This window comes from Somniosus microcephalus, chromosome 4 (genome assembly GCF_052327205.1).
Source record: "Somniosus microcephalus isolate GS21.2 chromosome 4, FLI_Smic_1.0, whole genome shotgun sequence".
Classification (NCBI taxonomy): domain Eukaryota; kingdom Metazoa; phylum Chordata; class Chondrichthyes; order Squaliformes; family Somniosidae; genus Somniosus; species Somniosus microcephalus.
Genome location: NC_140990.1, coordinates 11,906,687 through 11,930,885, shown reverse-complemented (window position 1 = coordinate 11,930,885; position 24,199 = coordinate 11,906,687). Strand labels below are relative to the sequence as shown.

Here is a 24,199-nt window from a genome sequence, read left to right as displayed (position 1 = left end):
TTGGCTGTAAAGCACTTCAAGATGTCTGCTGGTCATGAAAGCACAATATAAATGCAAGTCTTTCTTTCTCAAAATAGTGTCATGGGATCTTTTACATCCACCTGAGAGAGCAGACAGGGCCTCAGTTTAATGTCTCATCCAAAAGACGCCACCTCTGACAGTGCCTCAGTACTGCACTGGAGTGTCAGCCTGGATTTTTATGCTCAATTCTCTGGAGTGGGACTTGAACCCACAACCTTATGCCTCAGAGGCTAGAGTGCTACCATAGATTTATACAGCACAGAAAGGGGCCCTTTGGCCCATCGTGTCCGCGCCAGCCATCAAGCCCTGTCTATTCAAATCCCATTTTCCAGCACTTGTTCCGTAGCCTTGTATGCTATGGCGTTTCAAGTGCTCATCTAAATGCTTCTTGAATGTTGTGAGGGTTCCTGCCTCTACCACCCTTTCAGGCAGTGAGTTCTAGATTCCAAGCACCCTCTGGGTGAAAAAGTTTTCCCTCAAATCCCCTCTAAACCTCCTGCCCCTTATCTTGAATCTATGCCCCCTTGTTATTGACCCCTCTACTAAGGGGAAAAGTTCCTTTCTATCTACCCTATCTATGCCCCTCATAATTTTGTACACCTCAATCAGGTCCCCCCTCAGCCTTCCCTGCTCTAAGGAAAACAACCCCAGCCTGTCCAGTCTCTCTTCATAGCTGAAGCGCTCCAGCCCAGGTAACACCCTGGTGAATCTCCTCTGCACCCTCTCTAATGCAATCACATCCTTCCTATAGTGTGGCAACCAGAACTGCACACACTATTCCAGCTGTGGCCTAAATAGCGTTTTGTACAGCTCCATCATAACCTCCCTGCTCTTGCCTTCATTAGCCGAGGCATAGAATATAAGTATCCCATATGCCTTCTTAACCACCCTATCTAGCTGTCCTGCTGCCCTCAGGGATCTATGTACATGCACACCAAGGTCCCTCTGATCCTCTGTCCTTCCTAGGGTTCTACCATTCATTGTGTATTCCTTTGTTAGTCCTCCCAAAATGCATCACCTCACACTTTTCAGGGTTAAATTCCATTTGCCACTGTTCTGCCCATCCAACCAACCCGTCTATATTCTCCTGTAGCCTGAGGCTTCCCTCCTCGCTATTTACCACTCCACCAATTTTCGTGTCATCTGCGAACTTACGGATCATACCTCCTACATTCATATCTAAATCATTAATGTACACTACAAACAGCAAAGGACCCAGACCCTGTGGTACACCACTGGACACAGGCTTCCAGTCACAAAAACAACCTTCGACCATCACCCTCTGCCTCCTGCCACTAAGCCAATTTTGGATCCCATGTGCCAAATTGCCCTGGATCCCATGGGCTCTTACCTTCTTGACCAGTCTCCCATGTGGGACTTTGTCAAAAGCCTTACTGAAGTCCATGTAGACTACATCAACTGGACTGCCCTCATCCACACACCTAGTCACCCCCATCGAAAAATTCAGTCAAATTGGTTAGACATGATCTCCCCCTGACAAAGCCATGCTGACTATCCTTAATTAATCCTTGCTTCTCCAAGTGGAGACTAATTCTGTCCCTCAGAATTTTTTCCAATAATTTCCCTACCACTGATGTTCGGCTCACTGGCCTGTAATTCCCTGGTTTATCCCTACTACTACCCTTCTTGAATAATGGTACTACATTAGCTGTTCTCCAGTCCTCTGGCACCTCCCCTGTGGCCAGAGAGGTTCTGAAAATTTGTGTCAGAGCCCCTGCAATCTCCTCCCTTGCCTCACCCAGCAGCCTGGGATACATCCCGTCAGGGTCTGGGGATTTATCCACTTTAAAGCGCGCTAAAACCACTAGTACCTTCTCCCTCTCAATACTAATTTGTTCAAGTATATCACAATCCCCCTGCCTGATTTCTATGCCTACATCATCCTTCTCTATAGTGAACACAGATGCAAAATATTAATTTAAAACCTCACCCACATCTTCCGGCTCCACACAGATTGCCACTTTGGTCCCTAATGGGCCCTATTCTTTCCCTGGTTATCCTCTTGCCCTTAATATACTTATAAAACACCTTAGGATTTTCCTTTATTTTGCCCACCAGTGTTATTTCATGCCCCCTCTTTGCTCTCTGAATCTCTTTTTTAAGTACCCCCCTGCACTTTCCATACTCCTCTCGGGCTTCCACTGTTTTTAGTCCTTTATATCTGCCAAAAGCCTCCCTTTTTTTCCCTAATCTATTCTCATATATCCCTTGACATCCAGGGTTCCCTGGGCTTGTTGGTTCCACCCTTGACCTTTACGGGAACATGTTGCCATTATACTCTCTCAATTTCCTTTGAAAGATTCCCACTGCTCTGATGTGGATTTTCCTACAAGTAGCTGATCCCAGTCCACTTTGGCCAGATCCTGCCTTATCATATTAAAATCAGCCTTCCCCCAATTTAGAACCTTTATTTCTGGTCCATCTTTGTCCCTTTCCATGACTACCTTAAATCTCACCGAATTATGGTCACTGTCACCAAAATGCTCTCCTACTGACACTTCTACCACTTGCCCGGCCACATTCCCTAGAATTAGGTCCAGTACCGCCCCCTCTCTTGTAGGACTTTCTACATGCTGCCTCAAAAAGCTCTCCTGGATGCATTTGAAGAATTCCGCACCATCTAAGCCTTTCACACAGATGAATGCTGGAGGAGGGGTGTGTCTGAAGTAAAAAGGCGGAGGTTGTGAATATTTATTTTATATTTAATCATATTTTCTAAAGTATTGTCTTATTTTAAATTAAATTGAAAAGGGTTTATTTTTTGCTTTGTGGTGCCTGCTGTACATGGTCCATGTCTCTGAGGCATACAGGAGGGCGGGTATCACTGCTGCTCTGTAGACCATGAGCTTAGAACCGGGTTTGAGGTCCTGGTCTTCAAACACTCTCTTCCTCAGTCGACCGAAGGCTGCACTGACACACTGAAGGCGGTGTTGGACGTTGTCATCGACGTCTGCCCTTGTTTACAGTAGGCTCCCGAGGTATGGAAAGTGGTCCACATTGTCCAAGGCCTTGTCGTGGATTTTGATAATCGGGGGGCAGCACTGTGTGGCAGGGGCAGGTTGGTAGAGGACCTTTGTCTTACGGGTGCGCTCCGCCAAACTGAAGAAGCTCCGCTTGGGGCCCGCATCCACGGACTCTCAGGTTTGGATTCCCCTTTATTCTCTCCCCCACTCTGATCTCAATCGGATCTGGGGGAAAACTCACTGTCCCTCACTGATTGCGGCTCTTCACCAACACCGACTTTACAAAGAAAGCCCCGCGCGGCAGCCTGGAGCTCAGGGGCCCAGCGCGCACGCGCGGGGGAGGATGATTGACAGGGGCCCAGGGTGTGTGCTGAGCAACAGAAAATGCTGGAAAAACTCAGCAGGCCAGGCAACATCTGTGGAGAGAGAAATCGAGTCAACGTTTCAGGTCGAAACCCTTCGTCAGGACTGAGAGGAAACACAGGAAATGAAACAGATTAAAAGGCCAGTTTGGGGGCTGGGAAATGGGGATGAAAGAACAAAAGAGAAGTGAAGATAGGACTAGTAAAGAGACAAAAGACGGCTCGAGATGTTTATTAAATGGATGCAGTGTGAAGTGTGAAATGTTCTGGCAGAATGAGAGACAGCTGCCATGTGGGAGAGAGAAAAAGGGGGAAGGGCCAAAACAAAGGGGTGGATAAAAAATATATAAAAATGTAATAGGGGCCGAGGTTATGATCTTAAATTGTTGAACTCGATATTGAGTCCGGAAGGCTGTAAAGTGCCTGATCGGAAGATGAGGTGCTGTTCCTCGAGCTTACGCTGGGTTTCCGTGGAACAATGCAAGAGCCCGAGGATGGTGAGGTCTGAGTGGGAATGGGGCGGTGAATTAAAATGACAGGCGACCGGAAGCTCGGGGTCACCCTTACGGACTGAATGGAGGTGTTACACAAAGCGGTCACCCAATCTGCGTTTGGTCTCCCCAATGTAGAGGAGACCACATCGTGAGCAGCGAATTCTCTCTGTATCCACTCTATCAACATTTTTCATAATTTTAAAGACCTCTATTAGGTCACCCCTCAGGCTTCTTTTTTCAAGAGAAAATAGACCCAGCCTGTTCATCCGTTCTTGATATATATACCCTCGCATTTCTGGTATCATCCTTGTAAATCTTCTCTGCACCCTCTCCAGTGCCTCTATATCCTTTTTATAATATGGTGACCAGAACTGTACGCAGTACTCTAAGTGTGGTCTCACCAAGGTTCAATGCAGGTTTAGCATAACTTCACTACTTTTCAATTCTATACCTCTAGAAATCAAACCTCGTGCTTGGTTTGATTTTTTATGGCCTTGCTAACCTGTGTCGCAACTTTTAGTAATTTGTGTATTTGTACTCCGAGATCCCTTTGCTCCTCTACCCCACCTAGGCTCGCACCCTCCAAGTGATAAGTGACCTCCCCATTCTTCCTACCAAAATGTAATACCTCATATTTATCTGTTTAGCCTTGGTCACTCTGCAAAAACTCTGAAATGTTTAATAATGAAATCAGGGAGTCAAAAAGCTCAGGTGAGGCAGTTTAAAAAGACAGTCCCTGACCAGAGATTGCTGGATGCTGACACTCGGTGCTCACGAGGATAGAATGTCCCATTCCCCAGGCATGGACATCCAGCACCTCGATCACAGCAACAATTCACAAAACAATGGCAATATAACTTGGAGCAGAGACGGTTAAGTGGAGCTCTGATCGAGGTGCTCAAAATTATGAGGGGTTTTGATCGAGAAAACAAGGAGAAGCTGTTGTCACTGGCAGGAGGGTCGGTAACGAGAGGACACAGATTTCAGATCATTGGCAAAAGAATCTAGAGAGGAAATGAGGAGACTTTTTTTTACACAACAAATTGTGATGATCTGGAATGCACTGCCTGAATGGGAGGTGGAAGCAGATTCAATAGTAACTTTCAAAAGGGAATTGGATATATACTAAAGGCAGAAATTTGCAGGGCTGTGGGGAAAGAGCAGGGTAGTGGGACTAATTGCATCGCTCTTTCAGAGAGCCAGCAGCAGCACGATGGGCCGAAAGGCATCCCACTGTGTTCTATGATTCTATAACATCAGCTTCTCTCTGCACACGGGTACTGAGAGAACAGGGAATAATCTTTAAATCCAGCCCAGTTATTGGGAGCTCTTAACATTAACAAGCCTCAGTTGCCTGAATGGTTCAGTCCTGGATGTGATTAAAGGCATCGGAAACAGTGGAATCGACCCACCGCAGTCACAATGTGGACACTCTGGTGTGTCAGCGGGTGGGATACACCAGGGAATCCATTTCCACACACTGAGGTTGACTCAAATGATCGGGAGTCCCAGGGTTTCGGACACCAGATAATCAAGCTCACAAGAACACAAATTGTCTCTCCAGGCTTTATTAAGAGCGCTGCATAACACAGATCAGGTGATAATTCCCTCAATCTGGAGAATAGAAGTACAGTGGATTCGTGCGCGATCTTCTCGAGTCTGTTCCAACTGACAACAGCTTAAGTGGCCTGTTCTTATACACAAGCTTGGTTACCGCTCAGGAAATGGAATTGTTTGGACCCATCTGTTGACCGCCTCCTGAACTCCTGCTAATTCAGGGAATTTAGTCCATCTGTGACCAGATTAAAACCACAAGCCCGTCTGGTTATCACACCTATACGGTCCGTGAGGTTATTATTAGATTCACACCCAGACGTTGTGCCTTCACTTGTCTGGCACTTCATCCCATAACACGGATAGAGGGGCTCAGTAATGTTTCATTCATCAGAAAAAGACAAAGTACAATATACTGGTCAGCTTAACAGAATCTCATCATATTTAAAGGGGCCATCAATATAAAATAGTCTCTGATAGATCAAGTAGGGAATTCAGGAGAAATTTCTTTACCCAGAGAGTGGTGAGAATTGGGAACTCGCTACCACAGGGAGTGGTTGAGATGAACAGCATAGATGGATTTATGAGAAAGCCACACAAGGGAGAAAGGAATGGGAGGATGTGTTGATCGGGTTAATTGAAGTAGGGTGGGTGTGGGGCATAAACACCGGCATGGACCAGTTGGGCTGAATGGCCTGTTTCTGTGCTGTACATTCTATGTAACACCATGAACAGTCAATCGAAGGGAATCATCAGCACAACAGTCTTAAAGATTAAACAGCAGTACAAGAATTTCTAAAACATTCATCCATTCCATGTTCATGTCGCCCCAGCTACAGAAGTGTGAACTTGCTGGTGTCTCAACAGATGGGATGACCGATTGAATCCCTTCCCACACACGGAGCAGGTGAACGGCCTTTCCCCAGTGTGAACTCGCTGGTGTTCTTTCAGATCCCCAGAGCTTTTAAAGCTCTTCCCACAGTCAGAACACTTAAATGGTCTCTCATCAGTGTGAACTTGCTGGTGTCTCAGCAGGTTGGATGACCAGGTGAATCCCTTCCCACACATGGAGCAGGTGAACGGCCTCTCCCCGGTGTGAACTTGTTGGTGTGCCAGCAATCTCGAGGACAGAGTGAATCCCTGCCCACACACTGAGCAGGTGAACAGCCGCTCCCCAGTGTGAACAAGCTGGTGTGCCGTCAAATGTCCAGAGCTTTTAAAGCTCTTCCCACAGTCAGAACATTTAAATAGTCTCTCATCAGTGTGAACTCGCTGGTGTTCTTTCAGTTCCCCAGAGCTTTTAAAGCTCTTCCCACAATCAGAACACTTAAATGGTCTCTCATCAGTGTGAACTTGCTGGTGTCTCAACAGATGGGATGACCAAGTGAATCCCTTCCCACACACGGAGCAGGTGAACGGCCTCTCCCCAGTGTGAACTCGCTGGTGTTCTTTCAGATTCCCAGAGCTTTTAAAGCTCTTCCCACAGTCAGAACACTTAAATGGTCTCTCATCAGTGTGAACTTGCTGGTGGCTCAACAGATTGGATGTCCGATTGAATCCCTTCCCACACACGGAGCAGGTGAACGGCCTCTCCCCAGTGTGAACTCGCTGGTGTTCTTTCAGATCCCCAGAGCTTTTAAAGCTCTTCCCACAGTCAGAACACTTAAATGGTCTCTCATCGGTGTGAACTTGCTGGTGTCTCAACAGATGGAATGACCGAGTGAATCCTTTCCCACACACGGAGCAGGTGAATGGCCTCTCCCCGGTGTGAACTTGCTGGTGTCTCAACAGGTCGGATGACTGAGTGAATCCCTTCCCACACACGCAGCAGGTGAATGGCCTCTTTCCTGCTCTCTCCAGCTGGTGTCCCTTCAGCTCCTGGGACCTTTTAAAGCTTTTCCCACAGTTGGAATGTTTCACCAGCCTCTCCTCAGTGTGAACTCGCTGGTGTGCCAGCAGATTAGAGGACCGACTGAATCCCTTACCACACACTGAGCAGGTGAACATAATCTCTCCTGCTCTCTCCAGCTGGTGTCTCTTCAGGTCCTGGGACCTCCCACACTCAGACCATTTGAAAGGTCTCTCATCAGTGTGAACTCGCTGGTGTGCCAGCAGATTGGGGGAGCGATTGAATCAGGTCCTGATGAATCGAGTGACTGTCTGATCTTGAAGTGATGTTTAGTCTGAGCTTCCTGTCTGTAAATGCTCCACTTCTAAAACCCTGCAAAAGGAGTTTAGAAAGGGGTAAGAGGGAGAATGTTGCCTCATGTCCCCCTTTCCCAGCCCAGGGGCATTGCAGTTGATTTTCAGGCCCTAGCTGCTGCACAGGTTACATACGAACATACGAATTAGGAGCAGGAGTAGGCCATTCGGCCCCTCGAGCCTGCTCCGCCATTCAATAAGATCATGGCTGATCTGATTACTCCACATTCCCGCCTACCCCCGATAACCTTTCACCCCTTGCTTATCAAGAATCTATCTACCTCTGCCTTAAAAATATTCAAAGACTCTGCTTCCACCGGCCTCTGAGGAAGAGAGTTCGAAATACTCACGACCGTCTGTGAGAAAACATTTCTCCTCATCTCTGTCTTAAATGGGTGATGCCTTATTTTTAAACAGTGACCCCTAGTTCTAGATTCTCCCACAAGAGGAAACACCCTCTCCACATCCAACCTGTCCAGACCCCTCAGGATCTTATATGTTTCAATCATGTCACCTCTTACTCTTCTAAACTCCAGCGTATACAAGCCTAGCCTGTCCAACCTTTCCTCATCAGACAACCCACCCATTCCAGGTATTAGTCTAGTAAACCTTCTCTGAACTGCTTCCAATGCATTTACATCCTTCCTTAAATAAGGAGCCCAATACTGTACACAGTGCTCCAGATGTGGTCTCACCAATGCCCTGTATAACTGAAGCATAACCTCCCTACTTTTGTATTCAGTTTCCCTCGCAATAAACAATAACATTCTATTAGCTTTCCTGATTACTTGTTGTACCTGAATACTAACCTTTTGCGATTCACGCATTAGGACACCCAGATCCCTCTGCATCTCAGAGCTCTGCAATCTCTCACCATTTAGATAATATGCTTCTTTTTTATTCTTCCTGCCAAAATGGACAACTTCACATTTTCCCACATTATACTCCATTTGCCAGATCTTTGCCCACTCACTTAACTTATCTATATCCCTTTGTAGCCTCCTTATGTCCTCTTCACAATTTACTTTCCTACCTATCTTTGCGTCATCAGCAAATTTAGCAACCATGCCTTCGGTCCCTTCATCCAAGTCATTTATATAAATTGGAAAAAGTTGAGGTCCCAGCACTGATCCCTGTGGCACACTACTCGTTACATCTTGTCAACCAGAAAATGACCCATTTATGCCTACTCTCTGTTTCCTATTTGCTAGCCAATCTTCTAGCCATGCCAATATGTTACTCCCTAAACCATGAGCTTTTATTTTCCGCAATAACCTTTGATGTGGCACTTCATCAAATGCCTTCTGGAAATCTAAGTACAGTACATCCACCAGTTCCCCTTTATCCACAGCATATGTTACTTCCTCAAAGAACTCCAATAAATTGGTTAAACATGATTTCCCTTTCACAAAACCATGTTGACTCTGCCTGATTACCTTGAACTTTTCCAAGTGCCCTGCTATAACGTCTTTAATAATAGCTTCTAACATCTTCCCGATGACAGATGTTAAGCTAACTGGCCTGTAGTTTCCTGCTTTCTGTCTCCCTCCCTTTGAGTAAAGGAGTTACATTCGCTATTTTCCAATCTAATGGAACCTTCCCCGAATCTAGGGAATTTTGGCAAATTAAAACCAACGCATCAACTATCTCACTAGCCACTTCTTTTAAGACCCTAGGATGAAGTCCATCAGGACCCGGGGACTTGTCAGCCCACAGCTCCAACAATTTGCTCAGTACCACTTCCCTGGTGATTGTAATTTTCTTCAGTTCCTCCCTCCCTTCCATTTCCTGATTTACAGCTATTTCTGGGATGTTACTTGAATCCTCTATAGTGAAGACCGATGCAAAATACCTGTTCAATTCAACTGCCATCTCCTTATTTTACATTATTAATTCCCCAGTCTCACTTTCTATAGGACCAACGCTCACTTTGTTAACTCTTTTCTTTTTAAAATATCTATCGAAACTCTTACTATCAGTTTTTATATTTCTAGCTAGCTTTCTCTGGTACTCTAATTTTTCTCTCATTAATATTTTAGTCATTCTTTGCTGTTTTTTATATTCTGTCCAATCTTCTGACCTGCCAGCCATCTTTGCACAATTATATGCTTTTTCTTTAAGTTTGATACTATCTTTAACTTTTTCAGTTAACCACGGATGGTGGGTCCTCCCCTTGGAATTTTTCTTTCTTGCTGGAATGTATCTATTCTGTGTATTCTGAAATATCCCCTTAAATGTCTGCCACTGCAACTCTATTGACCTATCCCTTAACCTAATTTGCCAGTTCACTTTAGCTAGCTCTGCTTTCATGCCCTCATAATTGCCCTTATTTAAGTTTAAAATACTAGTCTTGGACCCACTCGTCTCTCCCTCAAACTGAATGTAAAATTCAATCATATTATAAATCGCTGCTACCTAGGGGCACCTTCACTGTGAAGTCATTAATTAATCCTATCTCATCGCACAATACCAGGACTAGTATAGCCTGCTCTCTGGTTGGCTCCAGAACGTGCTGTTATAAGAAACTATCCCGAAAACATTCTATGAACTCCTCATCTAGGTTACCTTTGCCCATCTGATTTTTCCCGTCTATATGTAGATTAAAATCCCCCATGATTATTGCCATACCTTTCTGACAAGCTCCCATTATTTCTTCCTTTATACGCCATCCTACCATGTGGTTACTGTTAGGGGGCCTGTACACCACTCCCACAAGTGACTTCTTGCCTTTATCATTTCTCATCTTAACACGTTGGTGCAGCAAGCAATTAGGAAAGCAAATGGTACGTTAGTCTTTATTACAAAAGGATTGTAGGGGCTTAAGGTGGATAAATCCCCCGGACCTGATGGCCTACATCCTAGGGTCTTGAGAGAAGTGGCGGTAGGGATTGTGGATGCATTGGTGATTATTTTCCAGAACTCCCTGGACTCAGGAAAGGTCCCAGCAGATTGGAAAACTGCTAATGTAACACCCTTATTTAAGAAGGGAAGTAGACAAAAAGCTGGAAACTATAGACCAGTTAGCCTAACATCTGTGGTTGTCAAAATGTTGGAGTCCATTATTAAGGAAACAGTAACAGAGCATTTGGATCAACATAATTTAATAGGACAGAGTCAGCATGGTTTTATGAAGGGGAAGTCATGTTTGACAAATTTGCTCGAATTCTTTGAGGATGTAACATACAGGGTGGATAAAGGGGAACCAGTGGATGTGGTGTATTTGGACTTCCAAAAGGCATTTGACAAGGTTCCACACAAAAGATTACTGATCAAGATAAGAAATCACGGGATTGAGGGTAATATACTGGCATGGGTGGAAGATTGGCTATCTAACAGAAAACAAAGAGTTGGGATAAATGGTTCATTCTCGGGCTGGCAATCAGTAACTAGTGGTGTTCCGCAGGGGTCAGTGCTGAGACCCCAACTCTTTACAATCTATATTAACGATTTGGAGGAAGGGACCGAGTGCAACATATCCAAGTTTGCCGATGATACAAAGATGGGAGGGAAAGCAATGAGTGAGGATGACATAAAAAACCTGCAAAAGGACATAGACAGGCTAAGTGAGTGGGCAGAGATTTGGCAGATGCAATATAATGTTGGAAAGTGTGAGGTTATGCACTTTGGCAGAAAAAATCAAAGAGCAAGTTATTATCTAAATGGAGAGAAACTGCAAAGTGCTACAGTACAAAGAGATCTGGGGGTCCTGGTGCATGAAACACAAAAAGTTAGTATGCAGGTGCAGCAGGTGATCAGGAAAGCCAATGGAATCTTGGCTTTTATTGCAAGGGGGATGGAGTATAAAAACAGGGAAGTCTTGCTGCAGTTATACCGGGTATTGGCGAGGCCACACCTGGAATACTGCGTGCAGTTTTGGTTTCCATATTTAAGAAAAGATATACTTGCTCTCGAGGTGGTTCAGAGAAGGTTCACTCAGTTGATTCCGGAGATGAGGGGGTTGACGTATGAGGAAAGTTTGAGTAGGTTGGGACTCTACTCATTGGAGTTCAGAAGAATGAGAGGCGATCTTATCGAAACATATAAGATTGTGAGGGGGCTTGATCGGGTGGATGCGGGGAGGATGTTTCCACTGATGGGTGAGACTAGAACTAGGGGGCATAATCTAAGAATAAGGGGCTGCCCTTTCAAAACTGAGATGAGGAGAAACTTCTTCACTCAGAGGGTAGTAAATCTATGGAATTTGCTGCCCCAGAGAGCTGTGGAAGCTGCAACATTAAATAAATTTAAAATGGAGATAGACAGTTTCCTAGCAGATAAGGGAATTAGGGGTTACGGGGAGAGGGCAGGGAAGTGGACGTGAGTCTAGATTCGGATCAGCCATGATCCTATTGAATGGCGGAGCAGGCCCGAGGGGCCGTATGGCCTACTCCTGCTCCTACTTCTTATGTTCTTATGATTGGAGTATAAGAGTAAAGAAGTCTTACTGCAATTATACAGGGCCTTGGTGAGACCACACCTAATAATAATAATAATAATAATCGACTTTGTCATTGTTAGTGCACAAGTGCAGTACAACGAAACGTAGGCTTGCGGCTCCCGAGAGTGTACATTTAGATTAAGACATTTAAACATTCAACATTCATTTGGCTTGTAATACATTAACATAAACATAACCATAATAAAGTGCATTGGCAGATGTGCAGGCTTTAGAGTTTATTTGTGGAGTTCAGTAGGATGACAGCCCTGGGAAAGAAGCTGTTCCTAAATCTGGTCGTTCAGGTGCGAATGCATCTGTAGCGTCTCCCAGATGGCAGGAGGGCGAACAGACTGTGGCTGGGGTGGGTAGGGTCTTTGATGATGGTCCGTGACCTCCGTAAACAGCGTTTCTGGTATATGTGCTCTATGGTCGGTAGCCGGGTGCCGGTAATGCGTTGGGCAGTTTTGACTACCCGCTGCAGGGCTTTCCGGTCATAGTAGCTACAGCTGCCATACCATACTGTGATACAGTTCGTCAGGATGCTCTCTATTGTGCAGCGGTAAAAGTTAGAGAGGATCAGGGGTGACAGGTTACATCCCTTCAGCCTCCTTAGGAAATATAGGTGCTGTTGGGCCTTCTTCACCAGAGAGGAGGTATTGAGGGACCAGGAGAGGTCTTCCGTGATGTGGACTCCGAGGAACTTAAAGCTGTCCACCCTTTCCACCACAGCCCCATGGATGTGGATGGGGGTGTGACTTCCGCCTTTAGACTTCCTGAAGTCCACAATGATTTCTTTGGTTTTCTTGATGTTAAGGGCCAGGTTGTTATCGGCGCACCACTTCACGAGATGCTGGACCTCCTCCCTGTTGGCTGACTCATCGTTGTTGGTGATCTGGCCTACTACCATGGTATCATCCGCAAACTTGATGATGGTGTTGGAACCATGAACAGCCACACAGTCGTGGGTGAAGAGGGAGTAGAGGAGGGGGCTCAGCACACACCCTTGTGGGGTATTGTGTACAGTTTTGGTCTCCTTACCTAAGGACGGACATACTTGCCTCAGAGGGAGTGCAACAAAGGTTCATCAGACTGATTCCTGGGATGGGGGGATTGTCCTATGAGGAGAGATTGAGACTAAGCCTATATTCCCATGAATTTTGAAGAATGAGAAGTGATCTCATTGAAACATCTACAATTCTTACAGGGCTCGACAGGGTAGATGCTGGGAGACGGTTTCCCCTGGTTGGGGAGTCTAGAACCAGGGGTCACAGTCTCTGAATAAGGGGTCGGCCATTTAGGACTGAGATGAGGAGAAATTTCTTCACTCAGAGGGTTGTGAATCTTTGGAATTCTCCGCCCCAGAGGGCTGTGGAGGCTCAGACATCGAGTATAATCAAGGCTGAGATCGATAGATTTTTGGACTCATGGGGAATCAAGGGATATGGGGATCGGGCGGGAAGGTGGAGATGAGGTAGAAGATCAGCCATGAACTTATTGAATGGCGGAGCAGGCTCGAAGGGCCGAATGGCCTGCTCCTGCTCCTATTTCTTATGTTCTTAAGAAAGCTGTTTGCTATAGCCTGCTGCACCACGACAAATACACAGAGGATTTCAGTTACGTGGAGAGACTGGAGAAGCTGGGATTGTTCTCCTTGGAGCAGAGAAGGTGCAGCGGAGATTTAATAGAGGTGTTCAAAACATGAAGGGTTTTGATAGAGTAAATAGGAGCATGGGAACAGGAGGAGGCCATTCAGCCCCTCCAGCCTGTTCCGCCATTCAATGAGATCATGGCCGATCTGTGTCTTAACTCCACCCACCTGCCTTGGCTCCATATCCCTTTGCTCCCTTGTCTAGCAAAAATCTATGGCTCTGGGATTTAAAATGATTAATTGAGCTGGCATCGACTGCTTTCTGTGGGAGAGGGTTCCACACTTCTACCACCCTTTGTGTGAAGAAGTGTTTCCCAACTTCTCTCCTGAATGGCCTGGCTCTGATTTTAAGGTGATGTCCCCTTGTCCTCGACTGCCCCACTGGCGGAAAAAGTTTCTCTCTATCTACTCTACCAATTCCTTTCAAAATCCTAAAATCCTCAATCACTCCTTAACCTTCTAGATTCCAGGGAACACAAGCCTAGTTTATGTAATCTCTCCTCATAATCTAACCCTTGGAGCCCGGGTAACATTCTGGTGAATCTGTGCTGCACTCCTTCCAAGGTCAGTATATCCTTTCTGAGGTGCGGTGCCCAGAACTGTACACAGTGCTCCAGGGAGTTCCTGGGAGTTACTGTGCGTAGGTCCCTGAAGGTGGCAGGACATATTGAGAGAGTGGTTAACAAAGCATATGGGATCTTGGGCTTCATAAATTGAGTAGAGAAGTGATGCTGAACCTTTATAAAGCACTGGTTAGGCCACAACTGGAGTATTGCGTCCAGTTCTGGTCACCACACTTTAGGAAGGATGTGAAGGCCCTTGAGAGGGTGCAGAGGAGATTTACCAGAATGGTTCTGGGGATGGGGGATCTTAGCTACAAGGACAGGTTGGAGAAGCTGGATTTGTTTTCATTAGAACAAAGGAAGTTTAGGGGTGATTTGACGGGTTTGGATAGGCTAGACGGGGAAAGGCTGTTCCCACTAGTTGATGGTACAAGGACTAGGGGACACAGAATTAATGTTTTGGGCAAGAGATACAGGGGGGATGTGAGGAAAAACCTTTTTACGCAGCGAGTGGTGATGACCTGGAACTCACTGCCGACGGAAGTGGTGGAAGCGGAGACACTCAATGTTTTCAAGGGGAGACTGGATAGGCAGCTGAGGGAAATAAACTTGCAGGGCTACGGGGATAGAGCGGGGGAATGGGACTGACTGGATTGCTCTACAGAGAGCCGGCACGGACTCGATGGGCTGAATGGCCTCCTTCTGTGCCGTTATGACTCTGTCACTCTCTGGGGTCTAACCAGGGCTTTGTATAGCTGTAGCTTATAAGGAGAAACTGTTTCCAGTGGCAGGAGGGTCGGTAACCAGAGGACACAGATTTAAGGTCATTGACAAAAGAACCAGAGGCGAGGTGAGGAGAATTTTATTTACGCAGCGAGTTGTTGTGATCTGGAATGCGCTGCCTGAAAGGGCGGTGGAAGCAGAGTCAATAATAACGTTCACTGGGGAATTGGATAAATACTTGAAGGGGAAAAATTTTCAGGGCTATGGGGAAAGAGCAGGGGAGTGGGACTAAATGGAGGGCTCTTTCAAAGAGCCGGCACAGGCACGATGGGCTGAATGGCCTCCTTCTGTGCTGTATGATTCTAGGAGCCACTCCTAGAGTGGAGTGGTGCCCGCAGGGATCGCTTGGCAGGAAATTGGGAGGTGGTTCACATGCAGACAGCACCCGATTTCGAGATGCTGTCCTTTTAAAATTGGTCCTCCACAGGCAAGGAGGGACTCGGACCCTTTAATGAATACCACTTTGAAAAGAAGAGTCCCTGTCCCTTTAAGAGCCCGCTGCCCACCACTCCCACCTTTTTCTTAAAGTCTTTGAAATTAATAATAAAAGTTAATGCAGAAAAAATGTGTGTGTCTGACTGTATTTTAGTGAGTATCTGTGTCTGTGTGTCTGTCTGACTGTATGTGTGTGTGTCTGTGTAGAACAGCATCATAGAATGATACAGCACAGAAGGAGGCCATTCGGCCCATCGTGCCTGTGCCGGCTCTTTGAAAGAGCGATCCAATTAATCCCACTCCCACTGCTCTTTCCCCAAAGCCATGTAAATGTTTTCCCTTCAAGTATTTATCTCAATCTCTTTTGAATTATAATATCGAATCTGCTTCCACCGCCCTTTCAGGCAGCGCATTCCAGATCACAACAACTTGGTGTAAAAATCTGTTTCCTCATGTCACCTCTGGCTCTTTTGCCAATCGCCTTAAATCTGGTTTCTATCCCTTCAGCCATTGGAAACGGTTTCTCCTTATTTACTCTCTCAAAATCCATCCTGATTTTGAACAACTCTATCAAATCTCCTCCTAATCTTCTTTGCTTAAGGAGAACAACCCCAGCTTCTCCCGTCTCTCCACGTAACTCAAGTCCCTCATCCCTGGTCCCATTCTCGTAAATTTCTTCTGCACCCTCTCTTAGGCCTTGACATCCTTCCTAAAGTGTGGTGCCCAGCGGAAGCCTAGCCAGTGTTTTATAAAGGCTTAACATAACTTGCTTGCTTTTGTACTCTATTCCTCTATTAATAAAGTCAAGGATCCCGTTTGCTTTTTTAACAGCCTTCTCAACTTGTCCTGCCACCTTCTAAGATTTGTGTACATACACCCCGAGGCCTCTCTGTTCCTGCACCCTCTTTAAAACTGGACCATTTGTTTATATTGCCTCTCCTCATTCTTCCTACCAAAATGAATCACTTCACACTTCTCTACATTAAATTTAATCTGCCACGTTTCTGCCCATTTCACCAGTCTGGCTACAGCCTCCTGAAGTCTGTTACTATCCTCATTGTTTGCTACATTTCCGAGTATCGTGTCATCTGTAAATTTTGGAATTTTGCCCTGGATCCCCAAGTCCAGGTCATTAATATACATCAAAAAAAGCAGTGGTCCGAATCAATGTTCACGTTAAGTTGCGCGGCCACGCAGCGGTCTGGAGGTCCCGCGCAGCCGGTTCACCGCCCTATAAATGGAATAAACGCGCATGCGCCGAAGTTTGAATGGGCCGTGCAGCCCGTTAAAGAGGCCACACACCTCAAAAAAAATTAGAGGGGACATTGGTCCTAATACCGTCCCCTGGGGAACATCACTGTTTACCTCCCTCCAGTCTGAAAAGAAACCGTTCACCACTACTCTCTGCTTTCTGTCCCTTGGCAGAAAATTGGGAGGGGGCGAGTGCAAACAGCACCTGATTTCTCGCTAAGCACTCACGGGAGCAGGGGATTAGCCCTACTTTAAATGTCAGTCTCTTACATATATACATTATTATATAAAAAGGGAGACGCTGTCCCTTTAAAATCAGTCATCCACGGGGACGCGGTCCCTTTAATGAAAATCACACAGAAAAAGAGAGTCCCTGTCCCTTTAAGAGAACCCCCACCACTCCCATATTTCTCTTAATAAAGTGCTTGAAATTAATAATTAAAAACGCAGAAAATTAATATTAAAAAAATTAATTCAGAGAGAAAAAATATTTTTACTCACATTTGCTCCACAGGGTTTCTTGTTTCTGTTCCATCAATTTAAAAACAAACTGCTTTTTTTATGATCAGCCATGATCTCATTGAATGGCGGAGCAGGCTCGAAGGGCCGAATGGCCTACTGCTGCTCCTATCTTCTATGTTTCTATGTTTAAAACAAGTATCTTCTGTAAAATAAAATTAGTTTGAGCTGTAAAATGTGAAGGGAACATTAAAAATAAACTTTCCCAGGATCACAGATTCTGACCAGGCCGCTTTACAAAATGGCGGCAGGCCGATCCCAGGTCCCGCCTCCTCCGCCGCGATTGGTTGGAGGACCAAACCCCCTCGGTCGTTCCTCCAGGCTCCGCCTCCCCTTGCTCATTGGTGGAGAGCTCAGTGTCAGTCCGTGCACGCCGGCGACGTCGTGACGTTGCAGGGTGGGCGGTTGGAGCAGGCGGGAAATTAAATTCATTTAAATTAAATCTCCCGTCAGCCTCCTCTGTCCCAATCAGCCGGCGCAAGTCCCGCCCCTCAGGCTCCCCGATTGGTTGGAGGACCCGCCGCCGGCTCGCTCCTCCAGCCACGCCCCACTCGCTCCCTATTGGTCGGAAGCTCCCGTCAATCAGGCCCTGGGCCCGGGTCCTATCTTCTATGTACTTTCAGTGATGACTTTTATAAACTGGTTTTACAGGAAATTAGAAGAGGAGGGGAGAGATTTGAAGACACTCGGTCTCTTTGTGACTCTAAAGTTGCAGCTGACCCCGCGCATGCGCACCATGGCCCCGGCCTCTCCTGCTCCACAGGCGCCCGTCCCGCACCGCGCATGCTCAGCAGACCCCCTGGGCCCCTGTCAATCATCCACCCCCTCTGAACAGGCCCCGCCCCTCCTCCTACTCCGCATGCGCCGCTGGGCCCCGCTCCCGAAGTTAAGCAGCTACCGGACATGCGCAGGGCCTCGCATTCTGGGGAAGGCCCGGGCATCCGCGAGAGTCCGGTTCACCGGCGGAAAATGAGTTTAATCAGGGTTTTTGATATATAGCGGAGAGAAGCGCGGGCAGGGAGATAAATTAAAAAAAATTACAAACCGCACCGTTCCAGCGCCCTCCCGGCACCGAGCGGAGCGATTGATCGGCCGCAGCCCCTTGTCTTCTGCAGGGAGCCGCACTGGGGCACGTCATCAACTCCACGGCGGTGACTGACGGGAGCTCCGACCAATAGGGAGAGAGCGGGCGGAGCTTGGAGGACTGAGGTGGCGGCGGGTCCTCCAACCAATCGGGGTGTCCGAGGGGCGGGACTTCCGCCGCCTGCTTCTCCCGCTGCTGAGACAAGTGGAATGCAGCAGAGGGCGCTTTTCTGATTTTGGGGCTCAGGCCTGTTCGTGGAGCAGTGCAGTGGGAACTTTACTCTGCACTGAGCTTTACTCCCTCAGCACTGCACTGCAGGGGCAGCACAGAGTTTTAGACTCGAGTCTCTGGAGTGGGACTTCAACCCACAACCTTCTGACTCAGAGGAGAGAGTGCTGCCGCCTGAGCCACGGCTGGCACTCTGTATCTAACCTGTGCTGCACCTGCCTTGGGAGTGTTTGATGGGACAGTGTAGAGGGAGCTTTACTCTGTATCTAACCCATGCTGTACCTGCCCTGGGAGTGTCTGATGGGACAGTGTAGAGGGAGCTTTACTCTGTATCTAACCCGTGCTGTACCTGCCCTGGGAGTGTTTGATGGGACAGTGTAGAGGGAGCTTTACTCTGTATCTAACCCGTGCTGTACCTGCCCTGGGAGTGTTTGATGGGACAGTGTAGAGGGAGCTTTACTCTGTATCTAACCCGTGCTGTACCTGCCCTGGGAGTGTTTGATGGGACAGTGCAGAGGGAGCTTTACTCTGTATCTAACCCGTGCTATACCTGCCCTGGGAGTGTTTGATGGGACAGTGTAGAGGGAGCTTTACTCTGTATCTAACCCGTGCTATACCTGCCCTGGGAGTGTTTGATGGGACAGTGTAGAGGGAGCTTTATCTGTATCTAACCCGTGCTGTACCTGCACTGGGAGAGTTTGATGGGACAGTGTAGAGGGAGCTTTACTCTGTATCTAACCTGTGCGGTACCTGCCCTGGGAGTGTTTGATGGGACAGTGTAGAGGGAGCTTTACTCTGTATTTAACCTGTGCTGTACCTGCCCTCATGAGCAAATTTGGCTAGGGTAAATAAAATCAGAGAGTTAAATGCGTGGCTCAAAGACTGGTGTGGGAGATATGGGTTTTGCTTCTTGGGACACTGGCACCAGTACTGGGACAGGAGAGAGCTGCTCCGTTGGGACGGACTTCACTTGGCCAGTGCTGGGACTAGAATCCTGGTGAATCAAATAACTAGGGCTGTAGAGAGGGCTTTAAACTAATTAGTGGGGGGGAGGTTTCAAGAGAGCGAAAAATAAAAATGTCAGCGGAGAAGGCAATAGAGCAAGCTAGCAGTGGGAGAATTAAAAACCAGAGCGTGTCAGGAAGGGACAGAATATAGAAAGATAAAGATAAAGTAGTAAAGGGGGTGAAAGCAGGAATAAATTGTCACAAATCATATTTAAAAGTTCTTTATCTGAATGCACGCAGCATTCGTAACAAAATAGGCGAGTTGACGGTACAAATAACTACACATGGGTATGATCTGGTGGCCATTACGGAGACATGGCTGCAGGGTGACCATGACTGGGAACTAAACATCCAGGGGTATTTGACTATTAGGAAGGACAGACAGGAAGGAAAAGGAGGTGGGGTGGCTGTGTTAATAAAGGATGGAATCACTGCAATAGTGAGAAATGATATTGGGTCAAAGGATCAGGATAGTGAAACGGTTTGGGTGGAAATAAGGAATAATAAGGGGAAAAAGTCACGATTGGGCGTAGTCTATAGACCTCCTAACAGTTGCAACTCTATTGGTCAGAGTATAAATCAGGAAATAGTTGGGGCTTGTAATAAGGGAACAGCTATAATCATGGGAGATTTCAACTGTCATATTGACTGGATAAATCAAATTGGGCAGGGCAGCCTTGAGGAAGAGTTCATAGAGTGCATTAGGGATGGGTTCCTTGAGCAGTATGTTACTGAACCAACCAGGGGGCAGGCAATCTTAGATCTGGTCCTGTGTAATGAGACAGGATTAATAAAAAATGTCCTAGTAAAGGATCCCCTTGGAATGAGTGACCATAACATGGTTGAATTCCAAATTCAGTTGGAGGGTGAGAGAGTTGGATCTCAAACTAGCATACGAAGCTTAAATAAAGGAGACTATGAAGGTATGAGAGCAGAGTTGACTAAAGTGGACTGGGAAAATAGATTAAGGTGTAAGACAGTACATGAGCAGTGGTGTACATTCAAGGAGATATTTCACAACTTTCAAGAAAAATATATTCCACTGAGGAAAAAGGGGATTAAAAAAAAGACAGCCATCCGTGGCTAAGTAAAGTAATAAAGGATAGTATCCGACTGAAAACAAGGGCATATAAAGTAGCCAAATCTAGTGGGAGGATAGGAGATTGGGAAGCATTTAAAAGCCAGCAAAGAATAACTAAAAGATTAATTAAGAAAGGGAAGATAGATTATGAAAGTAAAGTAGCAAAAAATATAAAAACAGATCGCAAGAGTTTCTACAGCTATATAAAAAGAAAACGGGTGGCTAAAGTGAATGTTGGTCCCTTGGAGGACGAGACCAGGAAATTAGTAGTGGGGAACATGGAGATGGCAAAAACACTGAACAAATATTTTGTATCAGTCTTTACAGTAGAGGACACTAAAAATATCCCAACACTGGACAAACAGGGGGCTATGGGGGGGGGGGAGGAGCTAAACACGATTAAAATCACTAAGGAGATGGTACTCGGTAAGATAATGGGACTTAAGGCGGATAAATTCCCTGGACCTGATGGCTTACATCCTAGGGTCTTGAGAGAGGTAGTGGTGGGGATTGCGGATGCATTGGAGGTAATTTTCCAAAACTCCCTGGATTCAGGAAAGGTCCCAGCAGATTGGAAAACTGCTAATGTAACACCCTTATTTAAAAAGGGAGGTAGACAAAAGGCTGGAAACTATTGACCAGTTAGCTTAACATCTGTGGTTGGTAAAATGTTGGAGTCCATTATTAAGGAAGCAGTAACAGGACATTTGGATAAGCATAATTTAATCGGACAGAGTCAGCATGGTTTTATAAAGGGGAAGTCATGTTTGACAAATTTGCTCGAATTCTTTGAGGATGTAACAAACAGGGTGGATAAAGGGGAACCAGTGGATGTGGTGTATTTGGACTTCCAAAAGGCATTTGACAAGGTGCCACACAAAAGATTACTGCACAAGATAAAAAATCACAGGAGTTTGGGTAACATACTGGGATGGGTGGAAGATTGGCTATCTAGCAGAAAACAAAGAGTTGGGATAAATGGTTCATTCTCGTGTTGGCAATCAGTAACTAGTGGTGTTCCGCAGGGGTCTGTGCTGGGACCCCAACTCTTTACAATCTATATTAACGATTTGGAGGAGGGGACCGAGTGCAACATATCCAAGTTTGCCGACGATACAAAGATGGGAGGGAAAGCAGTGAGTGAGGAGGACATAAAAAACCTGGAAAAGGACATAGACAGGCTAAGTGAGTGGGCAGAAATTTGGCAGATGGAATATAATGTTGGAAAGTGTGAGGTTATGCACTTTGGCAGAAAAAATCAAAGAGCAAGTTATTATCTAAATGGAGAGAAACTGCAAAGTGCTACAGAACAAAGGGATCTGGGGGTCCTGGTGCATGAAACACAGAAGGTTAGTATGCAGGTACAGCAGGTGATCAGGAAGGCCAATGGAATCTTGGCTATTATTGCAAGGGGGATGGAGTATAAAAGCAGGGAAGTCTTGCTTCAGTTATACAGGGTACTGGTGAGGCCACACCTGGAATATTGCGTACAGTTTTGGTTTCCATCTTTAAGAAAAGTTATACTTGCTCTCGAGGCAGTTCAGAGAAGGTTCACTCGGTTGATTCCGGAGATGAGGGGGTTGACTTATGAGGAAAGGTTGAGTAGGTTGGGCCTCTACTCATTGGAATTCAGAAGAATGAGAGGCGATCTTATCTAAACATAAAAGATTGTGAGGAGGCTTGATCGGGTGGATGCAGGGAGAATGTTTCCACTGATGGGTGAGACTAGAACTAAGGGGCATAATCTTAGAATAAGGGGCTGCCGTTTCAAAACTGAGATGAGGAGAAACTTCTTCACTCAGAGGGTGGTAAATCTATGGAATTTGCTACCTCAGATATCTGTGGAAGCTGCGACATTAAATAAATTTAAAACGGAGATAGACAGTTTCCTAACTGATAAGGAAATTAGGGGTTACGGGGAGCGGGCAGGGAAGTGGACGTGAGTCTAGGTTCGGATCAGCCATGATCCTATTGAATGGCGGAGCAGGCCTGAGGAGCCGTATGGCCTACTTCTGCTCCTACTTCTTATGTTCTCATGTTCTTTTTCTCTTCACATATCTATAAAAGCTTTTACAGTCAGTTTTTATGTTTCCTGCAAGCTTACTCTCATATTCTATTTTCCCCTTCTTAATTAATCCCTTTGTCCTCCTTTGTTGAATCCTAAACTGCTCCCAATCCTCAGGTTTACTGCTTTTTCTGGACAATTTGTATGTCCTCTCCTTGGATCTTATGCTATCCCTAATTTCCCTTATTAGCCACGGTTGAGTCACCTTTTTTGTTTTATTTTTATGCCAAACTGGGATGAACAAATTCTGTAGTTCAGCCATGCAGTCTTTGAATGTTTGCCATTGCCTATCCACCATCAACCCTTTGAGTGACATTCCCCAATCAATCCTTCCCAACTCGCTCCTCAGACCATTGTAGTTTCCTTTATTTAAATTTAGGACCCTAGTCTCTGAGTCAACAAGTTCATTCTCCATCTTAATGAAGAATTCGATCATATTATGATCTCTCCGACCCAAGGGGCCTCGTACAACAAGATTGCTAATTAATCCTTTCTCGTTACATAATACCCAGTCTAAGATGGCCTGATCTCTGGTTGGTTCCTCGACATATTGGTCTAGGAAACCATCCCGTAAACTCTCCAGGAATTCCTCCTCCACAGTAGAGGACATGAGAGGAGGGGAGGGAGTTCCTTTAAATGTGGAGGGGGTGGATGTCCCTTTAAATGTGGAGGCGGTGGGTGTCCCTTTAAATGTGGAGGGGGTGGGTGTCCCTTTAAATGTGGAGGGGGTGGGTATCCCTTTAAATGTGGAAGGGCTGGGTGTCCCTTTAATTGTGGAGGGGGTGGGTGTCCCTTTAAATGTGGAGTGGGTGGGTGTCCCTTTAAATGTGGAGGGGGTGGGTGTCCGTTTAAATGTGGAGGGGGTGGGTGTCCCTTTAAATGTGGAGAGGCGGGGCCGCGCATGCTCATTCGGCCCCACCACAAAACGAGGCTGCCAGTGCGCCTGCGCGGGGCCTCCGGGGAGAAGAAGGAAGGCCGGGCCCGGGGAAGAGGCGGAATCAGCGGCCGGGTAAAGTAAAGTGTTGGGGAATCGATTTAAATTGAGGTGAGGGGGAGCGGAGAACGAGATTATAAAGTAAAATACGAGAAAAACCAAACCTGAGAGTCGGGCGGGACCTCCGCGGATGCCGAACGGAGCGGATTGACCCGCGCGGGGGGGCGGAGTGAGCCGGAGCAATGTGATTCTGACTGACGGGAGCGCTGACCAATAGGACGAGGGCTGAGGAGGGAGGACTGAACTGGGAGGCCTGGTCCTCCAACCAATGGCGGCGCGGCAAGGCGGCGGGGCCTCCTCTCCAGCTCAGGTGCGCTGGGGCCGATTGTGACGCGCTGTCCCCAGGTGAGAGCAGCTCAGTCAGCACAGAGCTGGGGCTGGAATCTGAGAGAGGGGCCGCAGGCAGCGGGCCTGGCAAAGGGGCACAAGTTTCACAATACAAGCTTTCAAATGCAAAATTGTTTCCGACAGACAGCCTTGGTCACT

General features: G+C 46.6%; 1 protein-coding gene and 1 pseudogene across 2 annotated transcripts in view; both read right to left on the bottom strand.

Moving 5' to 3' along the window:
• The window catches only part of LOC147118294 (proteasome activator complex subunit 1-like), a 1,298,587-nt gene that overhangs the window by 865,628 nt on the left and 408,760 nt on the right, over positions 1-24,199 (bottom strand). The window lies entirely within an intron of this gene.
• The window catches only part of LOC147118302 (uncharacterized), a 174,760-nt pseudogene that overhangs the window by 58,187 nt on the left and 92,374 nt on the right, over positions 1-24,199 (bottom strand). Inside the window, exons 4-5 of the transcript XR_015077898.1 lie at positions 6,948-7,255; positions 6,685-6,863 (exon numbers count right to left, since the gene is read on the bottom strand). The product of XR_015077898.1 is annotated as an uncharacterized LOC147118302 (transcript). The remainder of the gene's footprint in view (positions 1-6,684; positions 6,864-6,947; positions 7,256-24,199) is intronic.